Below are 17,359 nucleotides of genomic sequence, written 5' to 3'. Positions count from 1 at the left end.
TCCTCTTTCCTTAACAACACACACAACTGTACTTTCATCCCAGTGCCTGTTTGAGGCATACTGAACTCTTCTGTAGTTCACTTCAACTTGACATCTTTAAAAGGTCACATCAACAGCAGGCAGTTGTGGAAACTGGCAGGTTTTGCATAGGATCAGCAGGCGTATTTCAGGCTGGGTTGAAGAAGTGTTTGTAGGAATCTGCTTACAAGTTTATATGGAGTTTGTTTATGTCACTGCAGTGCTAGTACTTTGACAAGCATTGCAATTAAAAAAAAAGGAGTGGTTAAAAAAAAAGCAAATACTGTCGCAACACAAAAACTTCCTCAAAATAGGGGATGTCAAACCCTTGAGTTATTTACTACCTGCATAGTAAATATGTACTTTCCTCATCATGGGCCTTGTTACACAGAAGCACGCCGTGTCTTCTCTCTGAATGATGCCTGATGGTGTGGTCTGAGCACCAGCCTGCAGACTGCATGGGGCCCACACACACTTCTGCCTGTTCTATTGCTCAAACTGCCCAAAGAGCCAGACTCCTCCTCTGGCACATACCCAGACTAGAGCTTGATCTACCACCTCTCCCAGTATAAGCGGACAGGAGGTAGATGCTTCCAGATCATTTGCAAACTGCTGTTGCTGCTTTTCCTAGTGGTGGGGTAAATGCTGGAGCATCTTGGTAGGTGCTATGAGGCTGTGTCTGAGGGAGGGAGAAAATGAAGTGTTTAGATGGTGCTTGTGGCTGTCAGTGTATGTGTCACAAAGGTATGTTTGTGTCTGAGAAAGGAGATGTGGTCACAAGACCATTGCAGAGACAGCTTGGAGCCACCTCTCCAGTGAGAAGAACCTGGCAGAGGTGGTAGCCTGAGTACTCCAGCAGTGTAGCAGAGCTCTTGGACTAGAAAGACATGAGTGACTACAGGGCTGCAAAGATAGTGAAAGGTAAGCTGTCGAACTTAAGGTTCCCTGGGATCAGTTAATTAGTATTAACATATGACTGGTGGCACCTTTGAATTTACATTGCAGGTGGATGCTGGATTTAGGTCCTGCTATGCACTTAAATCCCTTCTGCATTCCAGCATGTTGACTGCAAGGATTGGAAGGGCTCCGTAAGGTCATCAGGCCTCCTCACTGATCTCAGTGGCAATGTATACTTGTAGTCTAGATGCCATTAAAATTATTTGTAAACCCACTTTGCAGATCCTTGAGCTCGTGAGTTAATCTTGACTCCAGCCAAAGATGGACCTAATTTAGAACTTGAGCTTTTACTCTCTCTAAATTTAGGGGAAGTTTGAATTTAGGCCTGACCTCTGGTCATCATCATCATCATGGCTAGGCTTCACGAACAAAGATTTGGGAAAGGCTCTATTCACATTTGTTACAAGCACGCTGGTGGCTAATAAGGCCAATACGAGATAGACATGTCCAATTGCAGAAGGCACAGCAGAAAGACTCCTTAGGTGGTATATTCTGCAAGACACGATTCTTTCTGCGTTGTCTTTTCTCCTTGAGAGTGATCCTGTGTGCGTTCTCAAAGGAAACAGCAGTGTTATAGATGGTGTGTCTCCAGACCTCCTGATTGGAGGCCAGAGTAGACCAGTTATGTTGATCAATGTGACCAAGGCTGAGATGTTGTTTCATGGAGTCCTTGTATCCTTTCTTCGGGACTCCTCTCTTGCGGCAGCCAGTGGCAGGTTCACCATAGAGCAAGATGTTAGGGAGGCGGTGGTCCTTCATCCTTGAGGTGTGCCCTGCCCAACGCAGCTGTGTTCTCAGCAACATGGCCTCAATACTTGTGACTGCTGCTTGTTCTAGAACAGATGTATTGGTCACATAATCTGACCAGTGGATGTTTAGGATTCTACGGACACAACGCTGATGGAAGCATTCTAGGAGATGCAGATGGTGGCGGTAAATGACCCATGATTCGGATCCATATAAGAGAGTAGACAGCATGATGGCTTGTAAACACTGACCTTGGTACTTTTCTTCAGGTGTTTATTACGCCATACTTTTTTATGGAGTTTTCCAAAAGCACTGTATGCCTTTGCTAACCTGTTTTCTATCTCTCCGTCAATCTTACCATTCAAGGAGATGAGGCTACCTAGGTAATTAAACTGCTGGACTGATTTGAGCTCTGACTGGCCAATGGTGATATGGGGATGATGGAAGACTTCCTGAGGTGCAGGTTGATAGAGGACTTCTGTCTTCTTTAAGCTGCCTTCCAGCACAAAGAGCTTGACAGCGTCTGCAGAGCAGGATGTTAAACGCTGCAGAGCTACTTCTGTGTGATGTGGTCTCATTTGCAATCCCAGGATTTAGTGGGAGTCCTAATTCAGTATCTCTCAGAACTTCGATTTCCTCTTGTGTGCCTGGCACATGGCAGTTGTACAATCACTGGATCTGTTTGTTTCACAGTCATTCAAAGTGGTCAGTAATAGAGGCTTTGGGCAAGAGGGATGAAGTTCTGCAATGGAGTGCTTAAGGCTCTTTTGGACCTTTGTTTTAAAAGTTTGGATGTGGAAACCACCTAGCTTCCCTACATGATTTTTCCTACACAGCCCTTGCTCAGTGTTTTCTTCATTGGATTCAGCAGGACCTTGATGAGACTGTGGCTCTGCTCACTCAGCAGTCCGTCCCCAGGACACGCTTTGCTTGTTTTGTGCCTGAATTTTTGCTGCAGCCTGCTGTTAAACATCTAGCATCAGTTTGCTTCAAAACAATAAAAAAAAAATGTCTGAAAGGTAGTTTAGAGGGAAAGAATCTCAGGCATTGTTACTTTTATTGCATATTTCTGTTCTGCATATGACTTTCAGCATCTTTATTAGTTTTTTATGTGGAGTAACTCTCTTATGTGCATAACCCCTGGGGCTCTTGTCCCAATAATTGGACTGTGTTGTCTTCTGCATAACAAGAAAACTAAAAAGAGTAATTACTTATTAGTTGCCCTATCACAATTTCATTTTATTATAATGGTGATAGGAAATGTCGTGATTCTCTAAAATTAAACAAGAACTGAGATCAGTTTTAGAATACATCAGACTGCAGCCAACAGATGTAATTGTTACTGCTTTCCTCCACAAAAAAGTGCAATTCAGCCTCATGCACATTGTAACAGGACAACTGCTTACATAAATAGAGCAGGCTAGCAGCTGAATAATTTCTGGAAAGACGTAGCAAGTAAGATAAACACGAACCACTGATATTAACTCTGAAGAACCTTATCCTAAGATCTGAATGGCTTATTTTTCTGCTGCATTATTTTATTTAGCTGAAGCCCACTTTTAATGCTTTGTTTATAGAGTATCTTGTCAGAAATTCTACTTATTGTTAATAAATACGTGAAAAGAAATAGGCTTCCACAAAAAACAGATTAAGCCCAGTTTCATGGGAAATGCTATTAACGCCTGTCAACAACTGCTGTCTGTTCATGCAAGATAATAGGTAACCTCCCTGGATTGTTTTTAACTTGCTTTGGATGTATGTTTTGTAAAATAAGATGGAATTTCTGCTTGTGGCTGTAGGACGTTATCTTGGTCTTTTTCAGCTTCTGTTTGCATCGGTTATCTTAATTTTTGTTGCTTTTATTAGGAAGTGGATCAGACCCCTGGTTAAAAACAGACACGTGTTCCTGAATACCCGTTTGCAGCTTGAGGGGAATCTAGCAGTGGTTTTGACAAGAAAAACCATTATTCATCATACCTCATTTAGCAGGCATCAAATTTTACGTTTTCCCTCTGCCAGCTATTCACTCTCCCACCTCTTCTCATCAGTCAAATACAATTAATATTACCTTAACTAACTATTGACTTTGATTACCCAGTCTAGTACTATTACTAGTTTTGTTTCTTAACATTAGCAAACCATGAGTAATGATTTATAATTCAGTTAAAATGGTGTTGCTGGCATGTCCATATACCTGAGTTTATATTTTCAGATTTTTTACCTCAAATGCCTTCCAGACTAATTTAATGTTACCGTGCTGTTTCTTTATGCTTTGGCTCTCTACCAGCCTTAGTATTCCTGACCATCTTTCACTGTGAATTTCTTTCTCTCATCAACTCTTCTGCACAACCTCTTGCTGACTGCTCTTCAAGGAAAATCCTATTTTTTTCAATTTCATTATCCTTGTTGCTCATGTACCTTTCTTGAGAGTTCCGGAAGTGGACTGTGACCTCTAAAATAACATCTTTGACATTTAGTCAACGTCTTGTAATATCTCAGTCCAACAGAGTCCTTCAGCTGGTGTTCTTCACTGCTCAGAAACACCAAGGAAGGAGAGCTGTCAGTCTGGAGTAGATGGTTGCTGAGTTTAAATTATCCAATTTGCTGGACCGCTTGCTGGTAGCTGTTGCTCTGCTTCTTCAAACACACATTTTTGCTATATTTGGCCTGAATGCAGCAAATGCTCCTGAGGTATTTGAGTAGCTGTTCAGCACCAGTTGGCTCTGAGAGATCATTGCTGGAATCAAAAAAATCGGATGTGGGAAAGGTCTGAAGGAGTGTTTACATTCCTCATCCTGCAGCTGAAGTAGGGTTGGTCGCAGTGATGTGCCGCCTCGCTCTGTGTCCCGTAGAGTTTTCAGCGTCCTGTGACACCCTCTTTTCTGTGGGTTACCTAGGTTTTAGAAGCAATGATTCTTGCTATAACATGTAAACAGTTAAAATATGTATCCAAACCTTTTATTGCAAATCTAGGAAGAGCATTGCACTATCTCTATTTGAATTAGGATGCTAGCGCAAAAGCCTCTCCTGACTGATTAGTCGTCCTGCCCTCCTAGAATGAGTTTGTGTAGTTGTCATGGAGGATTACCAGGCATCAGGAGCACTGGAGCTGTGTATTGATTTATTTGGCTCATACCTTCTTAATCTGGAGTCCACTTTGTCTTTTGCCAGCTTGCTTGCTGTGGGCTTGCAGGATTTCATTTTCTGCTGAAGCACTGATGGGAGCATGTCAGATAGGAGTCCTCCACGGGTGATGTTCACTGGCTCACACCCTTCTGTCTTCTGCAGTTTTTGTGGCTGACTGAGTAGCAGAAGTCAGCTCACTGCAGTTGTTAGTTTTTTTTTTAATTATTACTTTTTCATTTTGTTAATTTGCTCTATCAGGTGTCTTCTTGTAACCGCATACTAATGGGTGAAAAAAACAAATTTCAATTCCTACATGAAAATAATATGCTGGTATACTCATAAAATGTAGGAGTAGCAATATCTTACCCTCAAAGAAATGCAAAATGTTCTAGAAACTTAAAAAGAAAGCTATGCTTCTGTGTCTGGTTTGAATATAGCTTAAACTCTCTCTCTACAATGCACATGGAGAACATCTTGCACCAAAGGACTATTTAGTCATTCTCTAATAAAAGTTTCTGAAACTTTCCTAGAATGTAAACTTTTTAGAAAGAGTAATTATTTTGTGGAGATCTTGTGTCTGCCTTTCCTCAGCTCATCTATCCTTTTGATGGCTACCAACATTTTTATGACAGTAGCTTTTTACTTATGGGGAAAGTAATATTCAGGAAGGATTTTAAGATCTTGTAGTTTACTTTAAACACAACAATTAATATTAATGAATCCCTGCAATCAAAGTATTCATTAGAAGAAGAATTTGGTCCTCTCTTTTGAACTGAGGCTTTAAGGATGTAGCTGGACTTTCTTTCCCTCTTGTGACCCAAGGAATATTTAAGTATTCCTTGAAAAATAGAACATCTTCAGTCTGGTGGTATTGACACCATCCTGGCTCTATATGCTGCACACCTGTGATGTGAGATGTGAGTCTGAATTCTCAAGGGACGTGAGCGAAGCTGTACCAAAATCTCTCTTGTGGTAGGTGAGAATAGTAGTCACAGAGGTCCATCAGAAAGGGTTTGGTTAGCTCCTAAACTCAGGTGACAACTGAAGGTTGGGTATCCAGATCAGAGAGGAGGAGTGTTTCTTATGGCAGGTCTCTCTGGTTTAACACCTGCAGTTCTCTTTTGCGTTTCCCACCTCAAGACACCTACCTACTTGCAGGTTTGTGCCCTGATCAAGGCAGAGGTTGTGGGGCTGTGGAACAGCACTGCTCTGCTTGAGCAGCACCTGGGCTCAGGGCCTCCTTTTTAGACACAGTTTGACATTAAGTGATAGAATTCTTTGAGCCAACATAAAACACAGGGCAAATCTGCGACTGTGCATGCTTTGGAGTAAAGTGCACGGTCACAGCTCTGTTGAGTCTACAGTCTACCTAAAGCAGCTGCAGATTTGCCAGGGGGGTGAAGAGATCTGCAGGGTCCCATTAATGCTTCATAGAATCACAAAACTGGAAGAGACCTTCAGGATCATCCAGTTCCTGAATAACATATGCTTGGCTAAATGATGGCACTGGTCCATCATCCATGCTGCAACTGCTCCTGCCCAGGCCAGCAGAACCTGAGCACCTGAGTTAGGTCTCTCTGTTCTGCAAGCTGGCAAAGTAGCTAGGAGTGCTGAGAAACTAAGTACTGTATGGTCCAGATTCTTTGATGAGTCAAGTTTGGAGACCCTTATCACTGGTATATTTTAATTTCATGAGTTTCTGGTGGCCAGAGGGAGGATCAGGATCTCACTGTGTTAGATGCTACATAGACATGTAGAAAGAGTCTTGCCCTGGAGGTCTTCCAATCTACGTACAAGAAGATTAAAGATTAGAGAAATGGAAATATCATGCAAGAACAATAATCAGATGATAAGTGGTAAATGTTGCATTAGTTCCATATTAGATTTTTCCCTTGTTTTTGTGTTATATTCCTTTAATCTTACCACCAAAGATAAGCAGTAAAGAAAGAAGAACTGATGCTTTCCACTCTTGTTAATTTATCTCACCTATGGAAAAAGAGCAACTGGCATTTTTATTGGTCTCTGGGTTTGTTTTTTTGAGTAACATTTATTATTGTTAAAAATATTACCATCAATAATGGTATTTTTGAAAAAATTTTGGTGCCCAAGGTCTGTAGAAATAGGAACCATATTGGAAAGATGCTCTATCAGCACGGGAATAAATCCACTTCTAGTTGGTTCAGCAGCCCTTATTCTGCTATTTACAAGGAAAGATAGATACTTTCTAGGGGAACAATTTTCAGTAATAAAGTGTCATCTCCTTGAGCCCCAGCTCACTTAAGGGACAGCCAAATTTTGTGTCAGGACAAGTCTGCATTTTCCAACTTTATAGCTATGCAATGATTTCTATGCATAGACTTTCTATGCATAGTCAATAGGCTTATCTGAAGATTTTGCTTCACTTAAGTGAAATACAGCAATCAGCTGTCAATACTGAAGCCGTGTATGAAAGACAGTGAATTTTCTTCCTATGTTCTGCCCTCTAACACTGCCTATAGCTCCAGTAGATTGCATTATTTGGCACACCTATGAATTTAGTAAAGTGCAGTACATATGATGGGAGGCTTTGGGTAAGTTATATTGGCATCTGGCACTTGCCATGATGAGATGTAGGAGGATCGAAAGAAATCACAGTCCCATTGAAATCAGCAGTAACACTCACTGTACTCCAGTGAGGACAGGATTTCAGGATGTAAGGACATGTCCCTGGCTTCTCTTCAATGATTCCACCTGCAGAAATTTTCTTTTATGTCCTGTGTGAAGAGAGTCTTAAACTTAATTTTGGTTTATTATTGCTCAGTAGTCTGCTGAGATTTAAATCTAACAAGCAATTTATATAATGACAAGGTCCCAAACTTCAAAGATGATCAGAGCAGCATCTTTGAAAAATTAAAGGAAAGAAAAGTTTTCCTTAAAAAAATAAAGTGTCTAGGATGCTCAGTGATACAAGTCTTCTTCCTGAGACAAGTTTCATACAGTGTCACCAATGTCAGAACCAAAACTTCTGCTTTCACTGCTGTAAAGAACCCCACATTTTCTTCCGTTTTTCTCGATGAAGCCCCGTTCTCCACTTCCTCAGCCAGAACTTTCCTTGGCCCACTTGACTGTTGTGAAGTCGTGTTTAAAACGATCTAAAGGCCTATTCTTCAGCAGGGCCCGGCTTTACAGAACACAGCTCTCGGGGCAATTTGGGAAATACCTGTATCTCCTCTCTGCTTTCCATAGCTGGCACTAGATGGTGCTGTGACACTGGGCTTCTCTTTGGAAAACTCCACCAGTTTCAGCCTGCTGTTCTCTCCAACGCATCCATCCCACACTAAAACGTGGGTACAGTAAAAAGACCCTTTTCTAATCCAAAACATTAGCTTTTGTCAGTGCAGGGTCTGTTCCAAACCTGGGCATTGTTCAGCCCAATCTGCTTGTTTCCTTTTCTTACAAAATGGAGCTGCTGTTCCTGTATTTCCTTGATACATGTGGAGTATGTGACATGCACCAGAAATCTGAGGTTACTGGTAACCACAATATCCCATGTATCTCTCTAATCTGTTCCTATAATTCCCCATCTCTCTCTCTCCTCCTTACATGCTCCCATTTCTTAACTTACTTTTTCAAATGTTGTTTATGATGAAAACCCCCTTTAAACCTGCTTTAAACAGATCTGTTTAAAGCAATTTGCTGCATTTTTCAATTAAAAAATGGATTGGATAGGTTCAAAACAAAGAAATCAATATTCTCCACCACAGAAGACAATGCAGGCAGGCTTTTCAGTACAGTGCAGACAGTGCCATATAAGGGCTGTGTAGAGAGATTTTTCAAGTGTCTCCTAGTTTGCTGCCTAAGTACTTAAGATTTGTCTTCATATGCTTTTGCAGTTCTGTTCCTAAGCCTGCTTGGAGCCACCACTGATGACTACATGAATGAGGGTAGAGGCCTTTATTTGGATCCCTTCTATTCCCGGCCACCTGCCATATGATTTCTGCTGGTTTGAAATACCAGGCTTTACTGTTGTAGTGAGATGCTATTGTAGGAGAGATGTTGATTTGTGTTTAGCTTAAACCAACATGAGCACAGAGGCTTTCTGCATGCAGGTGGATGTGGCCCTGGATCTAGCCGATGAAGGAGGACGGGCAGATGAAAGGCTTATATGGTGCTGTTGTGAGCCTTCTGCTGGGGTCGTGGCTGGACCTCTCACCGTTGGTAGCTGGCTTCTGGTCTGGCCATGAGGATGGAACATGGGCCAGCCCAGTGTTCTCCAAGAGACCCATGGAAGTGTAAGCAGTGGGCAGCTGTGGGGAAGGAAAGGACTGTCTGAGGTCTGTCAGGATCTCTCCAGTCTATATCTCAGTAGACTGACTGGAGTTACGGATAAAGTAAAGGATGATGATGCATAATGGAGGCAGAGAAAACCATTCTCTCAGCCCACTCAATCTGAGGATGAGGTTGAGCCTTGAAGAAGGGGCTGAAATAGCCAGTGTACCTAGGAGTCTAAACCTATGGGTGACAAGCCTGATCTCCGGCTATTCATTTGGGTTTCTTCAAGGTTTTGCTTTTGTGTGTGTAATCCAAACCTGTCTATATCTCCAGCAAACAAGCATGCAGAATGAGATACAGGTCCCAAATGTAGCGTTTAGAGGGCTTGAATCTGTCTCTACTCCAGATCCAGAGGAAATGTGAAAGCTCAGCAGGAGTTGCGAGATTCGTGCCTCTAAATTTGCTTCCTCAGTCTTTCTTGAAATCTTACCTCCATTTAGGGTGAATCTTTGCAAAACATAGTGTAGGTGTCTGTTTAGCTCTAAAATATCATTTAACATGAGAGTATTTTCTCATTACTGCTGACTGAGATTTCATACAATGTTAGTTAAAATGGATGGAAAAGAGCCATTGAAATGGTCTCAGCATAGAAGTTTGGTAAAATGTATTGCAAGGAGACCATTATATTAAAGAGGAGGAAAAAGATGGGAAATTTTCTGTGACAGAGACTGTGTGTGAGCTTGAGGTGCCCTCAGAATTACCTAAGCAAAATTCAGCTGAACTGTATATTTCAAAACCTGAGACAAGAGAAAGAACAGTACAGATTAGTCTCTCATTTGTGGAAAAAACAGTTAAAATGACAACAAAGACAAGAAAACCTACATTTCAATTTCAATACATCTGTTTGAATTATGGCTATTTGGTACTTTTGAGAATAAATTGCATTTGAAATGGAATCTTTCTAATGACTTATCTTTCAGGCAGGTATTGTGCACACCTTTTAAATGCATTTTACATGTTTGGAGGGGGGAAGAAAAAAGATGAATTATGAAAAAGTTAAGAGGAAAATAATTTCAAGAGGTAATGGATGAGCTCTGTCTGGAAGATTAATCAAGGCAGTTGCAAGAGAGTGCCAAAAGCATAACTGAAGTAGAACTAAATATCTGATTGTAATTAAAACTTTAGCCTTCTAATGGCTCCATGAAAGATATTTTAATAAACGTGAAATGCACTTTCTAAATGGCACGCTAACTTTTAATGACTTGGGTGTTTTGTTTGATTAGTAACCTGGACTGTTAAATTAAAGCCAACTGCAAATGCATGATAAAATATTGATGGTTTCAGGCAAATGAATTGGGGGAGTTATGCTTGACAGATTTTTGGTATCATTAAGGATTTTAACTGGTGGAAAATATATATTGCTGGTGCTTAAAGATAGTTAAAGAGTATCTTGTCATTTATATGCCCTAGTTTTAATTTTGCAGTAATAATGGGAAAAAAATCTGAATTATTCACAGATGGTTGGTCAAGAGAGGTCACTTAATTTAAAAAGTGTTATTTTAATTACACCTGTTTCTCATTTCCGGCGCAGAAAATTAAATATTTGGTGGTATTTGGTTATTTCTTTTCTTAGAGTGCCTGGAGCTTTTCTGAGGCTTCTGTGTGTTTTGTATGTGTGTTAAAGATGGAAGAGTGACATGGTAGAAGGAGTTTTATTGTTTCTAGTATAAGCAGCTTTATTGAAAGTTAATTAAATTAAAAAAAACCAACATAATGGTGTCTGCAGGTTCAGAAATAACACATGGGATTTCCAGAGGAAACAGGGATGATCCCAGAACTCAGCCTCTTTTAAAGACAGATTTATTGTATTATCAAATTTCAGCAGACTTTCTGATATCTGCACATGACTGAAAAAAAGAGTCAGAGGATTATGGGGAGACCAGTGAAAGTTTACCTGGCTCCTATTAATTTGCATCAACTAAGAACAGGTTCTTACACCTAAGGTGTGCTCTGCTTTTATTGTAATGCCTTAGACTTTACACAGACTTTATTTCTACTGTACTGTACTCTATTCTTCATGCAAAGAACAGAGATCAAAATAAGGCACAGCACTCACAGCAGGGTTAATAGAGCAGTACTTCAGAGTAGTTATAATAGGTGAGACTTCACTGGAGAGGAAGGGAGTGCAGTATCTTTTGCATGCATGTGCCAGAGTGGCAATTGGAGTGAAATCATACTTCCACTGAACTCAGGGATTTTCATAGGAGTTTCCTAAAGCTCTGCACCACCTTTACATCTTTCTGTTTCCTTCCCTCATTCTGGTTTCTGCTCCCTGTGCCCAGGCAGCTGCTGGCTATGCTTTGGATATTCCCATGGCATTGCTTCCCTCACCCCAAGAAACTCGCAGGCTCTACAGCAGCACCTCTAGCTCATTTTCTGCTTCTGATTTCCCTCCTATGGGCAGTGGCCAGCCTACAGCAAAGCAGCAGGAGGTAACAGACAAGTCCTTGGATGGCTGAAAGTGACCTAGGGTCAAGAAATTATTAAGGGATGAGTTTGGTGAGACTTTGGCCAAAGCTACATGTGAGTACCTCAGTGGGGTCTCATGGAAGAGTAACGGTCCCCTTGGCTTTCCAGGGTTTCCAGACCTGAGTTAGGACCAAATTCAGTCCCTCATGAGAGGGAAGCTGGGAATATAGTGGGTAGTGACCCCTTCTGAGGATGCCTGAGGCAGAAATTGGGAAGACATTCAAAGAGAAATGGTGTAAGCCAAGGCAAAAGTAGTCAGCTGCCATCTAAACTGGAATCAACAGTCATGAAAGTATTTGAGATACCTTATAATGCCACTTGGAAGTAATGGGGAGATACCACAGCTGAAGGACTACTTGGGGGGAAGCTCCAGGGCTAAGACCTGTTTGAACCTATGGGAAGCAGGAACTTGCCACAACCTTTAAGTAATGTCTATTGGCCACACAGTCCTGAGTAGCAGGCTCTGTGGCTTAGTAGGTTGTGAATTGTTTTGCAGTCTTTTGGGCAATATAATTTATCCTGGGGAGAAAGGACTTTTTAGTTATTGAAAGAAAAAAAGTCATCATATACACTGAAAGAAAGCCTTGGAGACTCTGACTACTATTGTGTATCTGATGACAATTTGTTACCTGATGCTGTTATCCATTGCTACTAGAGAAACCTTCAGACTGCAAAACTGTGATAGTAGTTCTTCTGAGTTTCATTTTATATTTCCCTTGCTTTGTTTCTGCATGCACATTAGAAATCACCCAATCCACCAGACTTCTCGGGATAATTTTAAGCCTTTGAGTATAGAGCCTTTCCAAAATTCAGTACCTTGGATTGCAAACTCTTCTGGGCCATCTTCTCATTGAGTCATGTGCAATACTGAGCACACTACTGGTGCACAACCCATAAATTATAAATCCCTGGAGACTCCCATTTGTAAGAGAAAAATGCATCCATGTTCAATAAAAGATTCTGTCACTCTATTTCTGTTTGCAGCTCTCTTGGATTTATATATTCAGCTGATGATGAGCCATTCGGTATGATGGGTGTGATGTGTCTTTCCAGTTGGACAGAATGACCAAAAATGTTATTAAATTCCACCAGTCTGCTGATGGAAGACAAAATCTGTTCCCACACAATATCAGTAGTAGCAGCATAGGAGATAATGCAATATTTATTTATGTACAGGAGGCTGTAGATAAATTTTCCATATTGTGAGCCTTGTGGAATGCTGAACGCTCATAAATGATGTACCAACTTTATCCTGGCAGAACTGGCAGATTTAAACATAATGATGTTCCTGACTGGCTCAGTTTTACTATCGTCCAAATGGCTTAGTGTATAAGTAAAAGCACGTCTGAGTCAGTGAATGCCCATTTTTGAGTGTAGCCAGATGGATGTCTACTGTGCAGGCCCTTGTTTGATGTCTAAATTTGTCTCCCACACAGTCTCTGTATCAGCATGCTTGGAAGAAAACCTTGATTTAAGCTGGTTATGGAGGTTCCATGCTCGTGTTTACAAATCTTCTGACGTGCAGCCAAAAAGCTGGCTTAATTTCTCACCAGGTGCAGAGAAACACATTTTTAAAATTATTTCCCTAAAAGCCACAGACTAAGTGGGAAGTGGAGTATCTGCTTGTTGGTTTCAGCTGGGGTGGTGTAGGCAGTGTGGCCTTCTCTTATTTCTTCCATTGAAGAGGTGAGTTTCTCTGGCTCTTCCCTTTGAATAGCTCATATGTTTTTTTTTAAAACTACCCATGCAACTTTTTTGTTGCTAGGTATGTATCCCCCTCCCTCTCAAGGATGGTGGAGACCCTTAGAGCCAACTGGGAGGAAGATGAGCTGCTCCATGATCAAGCAAGGATATCAGAGCAAGCTTTGACTGAGGAACTTTTGACACCTTTCAAGCTAAGGGAAATGAAATTCACAGGTGAGATTGTTAAACTCAGTTTTTTTTCCTAAAGTGCGTTGTTGAAATGTTGGTAGGATTTAAAATCCATAATGTTGATCCTGGGTACTTCTTGCCCTGTTCTTTTAGCCTTATTTTTCTTCACAACAGCTACTGGATGGACAAGGGGTCGGACCCAGCCAGAACAGGTTTAGGAGGGACAGGTCTGGTCTGACCAATCTGATCTCCTTTTATGATCAGGCGACTCGCCTGGTGGATGAGGGGAAGGCTGTGGATGTGGTCTACCTGGACTTCAGCAAAGCCTTTGACACCATCTCCCACAGCATACTCCTGAAAAAGCTGGCAGCCCTTGGCTTGGGCAGGGGCACTCTGTGCTGGGTTAGGAACTGGCTGGATGTCTGGGCCCAGAGAGTGGTGGTGAATGGGGCTGCATCCAGTTGGTGGCCGTTCACTAGTGGTGTCCCCCAGGGATCAGTGTTGGGCCCAGTCCTGTTTAATATATTGATGATTTAGATGAGGGCATTGAGTGTACCATTAGCGAATCTGCAGATGACACCAAGCTGGGGGGGCATGTTGATCTGCTGGAAGGCAGGAGGGCTCTGCAGAGGGACCTGGACAAGCTGGAGAGATGGTCTGATTCCAGTGGGATGAGGTTCAACAGGGCCAAGTGCCGGGTCCTGCACTTTGGCCACAACAACCCCATGTAGCGCTACAGTCTGGAGACAGAGTGGCTGGAGAGCAGCCAGGCAGAAAGGGACCTGGGAGTTTGGAGTGACAGGAAGCTGAACATGAGCCAGCAGTGTGCCCAGGTAGCCAAGAAGGCCAATGGCATCCTGGCCTGTACCAGGAACAGTGTGGCCAGCAGGACCAGGGAAGTGATTCTTCCCCTGTACTCAGCCCTGGTGAGGCCACACCTCAAGTACTGTGTCCAGCTCTGGGCCCCTCAGTTCAGATAGGATATTGAGGTGCTGGAGCAGGTCCAGAGAAGAGCAACAAGGCTGGTGAAGGGACTTGAGCACATCCTCATAGGACGTATGAGGAGAGGTTGAGGGAGCTGGGGTTGTTTAGCTTGGAGAAAAGGAGGCTCAGGGGAGACCTCATCACTCTCTACAACTCCCTGAAAGGAGGTTGTACCCAGGTGGGGGTTGGTCTCTTCTCCCAGGCAACCAGCAGTAGGACAAGAGGGCATGGTCTTAAGGTGTGCCAGGGGAGGTTTAGGTTGAATATTAGGAAAAAACTTTTATGGAGAGAGTAATCAGACATTGGAATGGGCTGCCCAGAGGTGGTGGATTCACCATCACTGGAGGTTTTTAAGATGAGACTGGATGTGGCACTTAGTGCCATGGTCTAGTAACCGTGGTGGTGTTGGATCAAGAGTTGGACTTAATGATTTCGGAGGTCTTTTCCAACCTGGTCGATTCTATGATTCTCCTTTCTTTTTCTAGATCCCCCGCCTTTCCTTTAACCCATTTCTATTTTCTTTCCTTTTTCCTTTGCTGTGCTAAGTCCATTTGTTCCAGATTGGGAAAAGAAAATAGTAAGTCTTACCAGTCTTGGCTTATCCTCCTAACCACTGGGTTTTCTTTTCTGCCTGGTCAGGAGTATCTGTCTGTGCCATCATGTATTGTTCTAAACTTCTGGAAAAGCAAAAGGAAAGAGGCCCTCATTTAGTCACAGCATAACACACCTAAAATGGTTATAGTACATGGTGCCAGTATTGTTAATATTTTGCTTGTTGAGCACTTCATTCAGTCTCCTACTTTGCTGTGTAATTTGTATGAATTTCTAATTGAGACCTTTTATTCATTTTCCCCATTTCCCTCACCTGTTCCTAAGGATATGTTTCTTTCCAGCTAGATTCCTCTTAATTTTCAAATGGCTGAATATTTTCCCTTTAAATTCTGATGTTTTTTCTCTTCTCCTTCTCAGCCTTCTCTCTTTCTCTTCCTTTTGCTTTCTGTGTCCTGACTACTCTTTGCCAACATATTTAATCAGTTTGACCTTGCTTGTTATCACACGGATGCTGCAGTGTACTCCTCCTGTTCCCCAAAGTCCTTCCACATTTACCTTGCTGCTGAATACCACATTTTCAACCCCTCTGCATCCTTGACATAAGAGGATTTGGTCAGGCTCTGGAGCCTTCATCTCAAAGATAAAAAAAAGGCTGGGGGTGGAGGGGTGGGAGGTGAGGGTGGATCAAAGGTCCCATCTGAGCCTGGGGGAGGTTTTGGGGAATGCCAGGCTCTTTGGGCAGAGATCTGCAAGGAGAGATGCCAAGAATTACTGTGCTGGGTATGACCTGGGGAGCTGTATCCCTTGTCTTCCTTTGGCTCTTGCTGCCTAGGGACACCCAGGCATGCCAAAATGTGGCAAGGGAGCAGTTATGTAAAGTCATGTGAGTGATGGTGATGTGATAAGCATCACATCTACCCATTTTGTTTTGCCCAGCCTAGAAATTCTGCCAAGACTTAGAGCCAGGGACCAAAGTCTCAGTAGTGACGGGGTCTTCACTGTTAGTGCTTTTTAAAAAAAGAATTAGAGTGTAGTAGCACAAATGCTCACTGTCCTTCCTGGGTTGTATTGATACACTGACAGACCCCATATTACTTTCCAGGCTTATCAGTGCCCAAGGTAATATAAATATTGTAGGCACTAGAAAGGAAACTTAGTGTATCTTATGAACCAGGCTTTGCAGTCTGAAGCTACGCTTTTGCTTTCATTTAGTGGGAGTATGAAGTCTCAAATGGCAGCAGCTTGTCTCAAGTCTCTGCCAGAATCTTTTTTGCATTACACTAGCTGAAGGCAAATTCATGAAACACATGAACAAAAGATGTTATGTGGTGGCTATTCTCAAGGTGAGAGTATTCTTAAGAAACAATATCATGCCAAGAGATACATTTCCAAAATGACTATGTAAATTTTGACATGTAACCTCAGTTACCCACCTTGCACACTGGCAGCTGCTTACCTAAAGAAAATGAAGATTGCTTTTGCCAGTGAAAACATCTGGAGGTGGAGTGAGAGGGCAGTATCGGAGGCCAGTGAAGAGCCTATAATGACAGCTAACGAAGCCAGAAAGAGACTTTTGCAATGAGCTCTAACCTCCTATTGCCCCGGTCCACGCCACACGAAATAACACTTCAGTATCTTGTCAGAACAGCTCTGTAATGTTTGGACTGAAGCTGCTTTGAAAGCATGATCCTTCATGGGATTGTTTTTTTTTTAAAGTAGAATGAAAAATGTTCTGTCACGTTCCAGGTTACAAACTGTAGCTGGAGTAATAAAAGGTCACTTTGCCATTCAGCATCCATTTCCTATTCCTTTGAAGTCCAGCATTTACTAGCAACTAAACCAAGATACTTCAAAAGTTTCACAGCAGTGTGGTGAAGCAGAGACAAGTACATGAGTAAAATACCTGATTATCTGGTACTGTCTTTGCTGCTAAACAAAATGGGGCCTACCCTGATTTTCTCGACATCTGTGCTCTGTGCACTCTTCAGAGTTGTCTCTGGTTGTCTGTACCATATCTTTTATACAAGGATACATGTCTTTGAAGTGAGTGAAGAGAGAAAAAAAAAAGTGCCTTCTTTTGGCATCTCCTTTGCTGTGCTGCTTTCTTTTGCTTGGGAGAATGAGAAAATATTTCATCACCTATTCTCTGTCCCCTTCCTCCTTCCACCTCTCCTTCTCCACTTATCATATCGTGAAAAGAGAGGAAATACATAGAAAAAGATGTTTGCTATCCACAAGCAGAAGAAAAGAATACATCAGGCTGCAGTGTTTCTTAAAAGGTAATTTCTTTTACTGAGCTCCCCTTATAATCAGATAGAAACAT

The sequence above is a fragment of the Manacus vitellinus genome, unplaced genomic scaffold (assembly GCF_001715985.3).
Source record: "Manacus vitellinus isolate BGI_N305 unplaced genomic scaffold, ASM171598v3 scaffold_6_pilon, whole genome shotgun sequence".
NCBI classification, from domain to species: Eukaryota; Metazoa; Chordata; class Aves; order Passeriformes; family Pipridae; genus Manacus; species Manacus vitellinus.
This window is presented reverse-complemented; position numbering follows the sequence as displayed.